Here is a 7,875-nt window from a genome sequence, read left to right as displayed (position 1 = left end):
CAACAAATACACACACACACACACACACACACCACCTAACTTACAAAACGTCTCTATATCAATCACACTTCGAACCGTTGCGGTCACCTTTTCCGTGTCCTCGTTCGTGACTGCATGCATTGTATGCGGTCGGTGTGCCAGAAAAAAATGCCGCTTTCGACGTGGACATTCATCGTTGCAACCTTGTGCTCTTTGCGCGAGAAACACTTATAAGAGAGATACATTAAATGTAAGGGGGGCAATTAGGCAAAATAAGGTGATCTAATGCAAAAGAAAAAAAAACACCCAGAACAGTAATAAATGTAATAAAAGTTTAACTTAGCTTTTTTATTCAATTCCGAAACGTTGAAAAACTTATAGAATATTTTGACATGCTTAATTTAAATCATACCCATGTGCATAGCCACTTCAGAAATAGTTAACCACATCCGACACAATCCTCCATCACTTGCGGTGGCGTGCCCTTTTGCTCTCCTTTCCATTTTCTCATCTTGTTGTGTTCATTTGGAATGCGTCCGTTACATAAACAACTTGTCAAGTGGTTTTTGAATCCATTTGAATGCTTCTATTTGCGGTGCACCATCCTACGCCAAAGTTATCATTTAACATAAGGACTTATGCCAAAACCATCTTGGTGCCTTACTGACAATGGTCAGTAAGTAGTTAGTACTTTGATTGTTCGCATTATTGAAAAATTGGTGCATGCATGATAGGTCATGCTACTCAAGCAATATTTTCGCCCCAATTGAGACCCTCATTAAAGGCTCAGCATCCACATGCGACTCAATCATGCGCTTCATTCGGTTCGATGTGACGGTAAAACAATCGGTTCTTGATTAATTTTCAAGGCGGCTCATGTTTTTCCATTGGCAAACCACTCTACCAACAATTTCAGAACAGTTTTTTTCATCCGTCTTCGTCCAATCGGATGATATTCGACCTCATAAGCAAAGAAGATGTTTGTCTGCCTATTTTGCGACAAAAAGGAATTATGAGGATTTCTCTGGCCTCCAAAGTCGTATCGTATCCAAATGCTCTCGGATAGCTTAAATAATAATCCTTCATTTTTAATTTTGTTAAATAATTGTTCCTCGCAAAGCAAATGGCATTTTTTAAATGTTTTGACTTACCGTATACTTTCTTTTGTGGTATAGTATGTTTAAAAGAATAGAATATTTTTCTTGTAATCTTGTGGCAAGTAAGACCATACGACCAGCTTATACGAAATATAGTTCAATATGCACGTGCGCCAATAAACAATATACAATAACATGTTTCTCCAAGGAGAAAAGTATTGTTTCTCCTGGATGGAGTGGCAAACATATAAAGTAAATTTAAATTCCAGATCGAAAACGTAGAATTCCCATGTTTATTTGTTTATGTTGTATTCGGGAAAATGGAAACACTCCCAGCACTTGGTGGCTTGCTATGGTATGATAATCAACATTTCCAGCGCGTCTCGATCATAAGTCTCGTTATTAGAGTTTCTAATCAACGCAGCAATGGTTCTGCACTCCGTTTGGATACCTCAGAATCGCCCCGACTAATTATTATTTATAACACCGGGTGGCACTCAAAACCTGGATATTAACGTGCCTAGGACCAGGTGGTCTTCTGGTCACCATTGGACCGTGGTAGGAAGGCTGCGAATTTTCGGTGAAAATAATCTAATGCATCCATTATCATTAACGTGCCGAGAAGGAAAGTTATTGGGAAAGGGGTAGTATGAGGTTGGTTCGCTATGCTTCAATGAAGGTTTGCAATAGATACCTTCGTTTCTAGTACGCTTATGGTGAATTATTTTCTTTAAGCTTTTTGTTTAAAGGAACACGTGTTTTTTTTTATTGGACGTTTTCGAAATTTGGTTGAAGTTGGGTCGATATCCTTAATGACGAAAAGATGCCGTGAAGTTTACTAAAACCGTTTCAATGATGCTCCTTTCGGATTAACCGGATTTGTTGATTTTTAAAATTGTGAGCGTTAATGCCGAATTTATGGTCTAGTAAAACCACAGTGCGTACCGTTATGCACGATCATCTATGCCAAACGCGACTCCAAGCCGACATCCCACTCCGTCCACCTGCTCAGGGCCTGATTTTGCACCCATAGATTGTATAAGGCATCGAATAGACGATCCCTTGAAGGGCCGCCTTCGCAGGGAACTGTGCCACTCGGGCCCGGGTTCCGTTACGGACCGATGCATAAAGTAATCAATCAACACGCACTACCCCGCCGATGATTGATGCAGCACGCGATAACCGGAGCGAGTGGGCAAGCGAGTGCGAAAGCGAGTTGAGTGGAGAGTGGAGTCGCGAATCAACTCCGGCACAGTTCCGTTGTCCTTAATTTCGCTCGCCACCAGCCGGACGGTCGCTCGCCAGTTTCGCTATGAATATTAACAATCATGGAACTGGAGGACGCGTGGACAGCGTGCCAGGGGAAAGGGATGAATCAAATTTTGTTTGTTCTTAGCTTCGTTTTATCCAATCACAAAAACTTTCAACGATGAAAGGATCGTCTTCTTTGATGGGTGGATCTGCTTTGACTTCCAATGTTTCTTTTATCAACGGGATGCTCAGGTGAAAAGATAACTTACCGCACATGCTGGAATACAAAGTGTCGTTGCAGTATCTTATGTTTTAGGAAATAATTTTTGGTTTAAAGATTTACTATTACTTTTTAACCATCTTTTGCGTGCTGTCCGTTTATTGTACAGGTTTTACGAGGTTAACATTTAAAGACTCATGGCGTTATTCCACACGCTCTTGTCTCATTCCCTGGCTTATGTTGCTAAGGTGTGAGCCTTAAATAACGATCCCTCCTGCGAACCAATCGATGATGCTTGCCTCCGTGCCATTCGATAGATGTTGAGGCAGACGAATTTGCGACGAACCGGAAAACCTTCGCCCCGGTACCATTTCCACCGGTATCGCTGTCCGCATCGAAAGCTGACGGGTCGTTGGGTTGCGAAAACAGATTATCCAAGAGGGTGTAGAATATTAGGCGAACGGAAACTGTTCGAGTGTTTGTTCATGAGGTTAACGTAACACCAGAAGAAACTAAAGCCCCCTTCTTCGAAAGGCTGTGAGGTGAAGAAACATCAGGAAGGTGCCAGCGCGAATAGTAAATTCACCGAATCCTTACCCCGCGCTCGTTTGATGGAACCGGTTGTGTGACACGCATCGGTTTCGTAGGACCGGATTTTCAAACACAGATGTGGAAGTGAAACTTTCCCACGGGAAAGTGTTCCGTGCTTGTCACCCGCGGGGTGGTTTATCCGCTGGGAGATTGGCTTGGGATCTTTTACCTGGGCAACCGATGCCGGCGTAGGTGATGAAAGGTTAGATACGTTCGTTGAATTTAAGATTCCGGTCGCGTTGTAGCTCGTGCGTGGAAAATTTGGAACCAATGACAAAATTCTCGCTTTTGTCTTTTGGAAATTTTTATCTTGTTGGAAAGAGTAGAACCATGAAGTGGTTGGCACTACACATACCCTGCATTAGCACGTTTCTGTCGATTCAAACACGTTTATAAAATTTAGAACAACGTTGTTATGTTCTATTCGTTATTATTTGTTGAAAAACTAATACTTTACCTATACTTTTATTATCCTACGATCCGTCTCTGATTATCCGACCTCTGACACACCGTTAGAATTATACTTCCCATCCCCGGCCGCTTAATTCGACGAGTTTTCGCAAAGTTCGTAACAATCAAAACGTACGAGTAATTTTCCCAAATAAGAATCGCATGCCAAAACATCACTGAATGTGCGCGAGTTATATCGAAGGTTTTTGAACAAGGGTTTTCAAATTGAAAACTGCCCGGCATGTGACCTGCTATCCCTAACTCTCTACATAACCCTTTAAACAAATAAGATAATCTGTTTATCGTCAACCACACCGTACCTCCCGATCGGTGCACGAGCCACGGAAACCACGAACGGTATTATTTCTGCCAAAACATTTACGTAACATGCTTACTATCTACGCATGGATGCTTTCGACGGTACCGCAATCGTCTGTGGGCTGGCTTTACGTACTGAATCCCGATTTCATCAGCCCAGGGAAGCACTTGGTTGCACCACGAGATTGCCAACGTGTTGTCTGTATGCCCGCAATATAATCCCCACACATGAAATAAAGCGTACGAACGTTTACTTTTCTCACGGCGCCGGGTGGGGGGTTTGCTTAAGACGGTTTCCACGCACAATCCGACAGGTGTTTTCCATCATCACACCCGGCCACATATTGGGCCACCGATAGGAGTCAAAAGGTATCATTAACAGGGCGCAAACATGGTTGGGCTTGGAAGTTGGCCTTCGGCATGGCAAGCCTGTACCTGTTTGTCTTCAGTACGAAGGGAGTTGTTTGTTCATTGTGTACCGGTCGTTATATCTGGCTAAATATAGAACAAAAAATTAGTAAAGGCTTGGGAAAGCAAAGGTAAGGTTGCTCTGTACTTTGCTCTGTCAATTGAATTTATTGAATGATTTATTTACATCAAACATGGTTTTATTTTAGGAAAGTTAAAGAGAAAACAATGTTACACGCAATATGCTGTAATTCGTGGGAAAGGATTTTTCCTTTTTCTTGTCTCTTGCCTTGTTTCATAGCAATGGAAAAGCCGTAGAACCAAGAGAAAAACAAATGCTCCATATCCCTATATCCTATATTCTTACTTTCGGTATCTACGGTTCGTTGAGTAGAAAAAAATGGTATGTTTGATGGTTTTTGTTTCGACACATCCAAAAAGTTTTACCGGTATTTTTAGCTAGGCAACGAACATAAATATCGTGAAATAATAAAAACATAAGCGTCACTGCGTTATTATGAAACAAGATTTTTAATGAGAACAGATTCTTTGAAGTGGTAGGTAAACTCAAGAGTACCAAAAGCATCAACTTTGAGTTGTCTTTAAAGCGATATTAAATTCGGAGACCCATTTGGTCGCCAAATGGTTCCTTCATTCGAACTACCTTCTACAAGGGACAGTGTTTCGACTCTTCCTATATTTTTAATTTTGTTCAACTAAAACAGAAGTGTTATCTAAATTCAATTCAATTCAATTAAATGTTTGGGTTTTTTAAGATAGTTGTGGCGTCGCTAAGTTGTTTGCTTTGGTCTAACCGAAAAAAAAAAACAAAAATTGTTGGAAAATGCGAAAACTTGCTCGCATGGAAAGTGCAAAAGTCACAACCGTACGCCAATAAATCGTAATAATCTTATGTTTTACCAAACTATGAGAGCCAAAATCGGTGCCTTGAAAAAACCCATCCGCACTACCACAAACAGTTTTGTAAGTTAAGAAAAAAAAATAAACGTGTGAAATCTGTTTTACTTCGTTGGTCCCGGGCCGTTTGGTCTATCGTTTTTACTCATCGAGGTCTTAATTTATAGTCTTTCTTCCATGGGCAGCCGAGTGGTGTGGTATCTTCGGTGGACGGTCAAGCGCAAGAAAAATGGCAACGTTGGACAGGTTAGTTTTTCATCGTTGAAGCGTAACAAAATGCATTCCCAAAGTGCTGCCACGGTACTGAGTGGTGGGTAATTAAATTTCCTTTTTTTGTGTTGCTCCTAAGCAAACAAATTCCCCGAAGACTCCATCCGTGATCTTGGTGAACAAATGGAATGAAAAGAAAAGCTTCTCGGTTGCCATCCCCATCATCCTTAGAGGTTTGTCGTGTACTCAATTAAAATGGTACCACATCAGGTGGAACTTGTTTAGTGCATCCGGATGATGGCCATTAATAGAGACAGCACACTTCATAATCACAGCTATGTTTTAAGTGTCGGCATGAGTGCAAGTAAAAAACGAAAGGAAAAATGTTGAAACTGGATCTATATTATATATTTTTACGTTATTCTATCATATCCGCCTGGTGTAAATCTCACCTGCATGCATCGTTGGCTTCGACAGAATGAGCTCATGATTGATTCTTCCACTGGGAATTGATGGCCCATAAGACGAACGATAAGGATGCCAGCGAAGGAGAGCGCGAATTGAGTCCCGAGGATGCAGCTAACATCGTTTGATTTTGTGTGATGGTCATGATCTACAGCACGTCTGGTTGATAAATTACTTTTTTGACTCATCGGCTCGCCTTGGAGTACCGTGGATAGATTTTGAATAATGCATAATACATACATTTTTTTATCGTTGGGTATGCGGGAAAGATTACCACCGATAACGATAAAAACGTGTCTGAACCTTCTTCGAAATGTTACTTCAAACTGAGCATCGACCTAATGGAATATTCAAATTGAATTGCTTTTAAATGAAGTCAATGTGGTTAATGTATTACGTTCACCCTATTTGATCCCGAGCGTGGAAGGATGTTTTGAAATACTTCATTACCGTAGCTTTGATTTAGTCTATTCGACGTGAGAAAAAATAATTGATCATTGGTTTAAATAATTTTCGGTGATTTAAATAAAGTGTTGTTGTTACTGTTGTTGATACATTAAAAAAAAAACAATACTTTGGATTCCTCTCATTATTTCATGCGTTAGTAAACTACTCACGTGCAGATGCGTCTCTAAATTTGGACTCTAATTTGGGAACGCTTTCAAGTTCTCATACTAATTTAAACTAAATCCGATACGGATCCCTCTAGCATATCCCACGTCGAAGCATCAGACCAAGCAAAAGCATTCGCAGAAGGTTTTGAAAAGGATACACTCGGGGACGACACAATTCATAGCTGATACCTTTAAGCCCTGGATTGAATTCCCCATTTTTGGTTCTAGGTTCAGCCCGCTTCTAATGGTTCAGGTTTTCACAGAGCTGGATGAATTATTTAGATACCCATTTTTCGTGGCACCCTTTTTGTCGGTGGCGCATTTGACTGATTCGACAATGATCGATTTAACTTTTTTATTTCTACCCGAAGTGGTAGGTAACATAAAACAAAGGGGACCACATGCTGGCATGTATTCATCTTCTGGGTATCCTTATATTTCTTGCGCTGACATCCATAAAATGCTTCGTTTTGCGAATATCCTTCCAATGACTGGTGCGCCTGATTCGTTAGGATGCGTATGCGGACCATTATCAACATTTTGCAAAAGACGTGGCAAAAGTGCCAGTTCGAAGAAACAGAAGTTGTCGGATAAACGATGATAAATGTTCTTCAAATTTGATTGCCATCTTGTTACGACGTGTTACAAAATAAAAATATAAAAAATATATGTTTGCTGTTGTAACATATTGTGCTGTAATTGAAATTACAGTTTTTTGCCTCTTTTCATGGCTTTCATGGCACTGTATTTGTGATTATAGAGTATAAGAAAGTTTTGTTTGTACACCTTATCTATTTATAAAATAAATAGTTTATATTTTACAAAAAAAAAAAAGAGGGGAGCTAATATTAAACGTTGGTGAGAATTATTGAAGTACGTATGTACGAGAATAATCTGTGATAAACCCACCTCAAAAAAATCTTTATTTATGATGCGCCCACGAACATATTGGATTTGAACATGTTTCGTACCTTGCATCTTTTTTTGTTCAGTTGTAGCAGTTTACATTTCCCATTCATTAGCCATATCAAAACTAACGACATCAAGCACAGATAAAATTTACAGAGCATAAAAAATTTATGTGACACGACGCGTGCGTCATCCATATATAGGTGACGTGGAACCGAAATGTGTTAAATGAGTGCGAACCATGCGCCTCCATTCTTATGTGAAACACCAGGCGCCTCCATTGGCCGGTGCGGTTTTGATTGAATGTTTTACTTTTCAAATTTTCACGCAATTTAACAGCTATGCTTGTCTTTCTGTTCATAATAGAACGTGTGTGATAAACGAACAAATTGTTTCAAGTTACTATGCTTGTAACAACTCTCCAATTAAGAGCATTCAGTTCGTT

This window comes from Anopheles ziemanni, chromosome 3, assembly GCF_943734765.1.
Source record: "Anopheles ziemanni chromosome 3, idAnoZiCoDA_A2_x.2, whole genome shotgun sequence".
Lineage (NCBI taxonomy): Eukaryota > Metazoa > Arthropoda > Insecta > Diptera > Culicidae > Anopheles > Anopheles ziemanni.
This window is presented reverse-complemented; position numbering follows the sequence as displayed.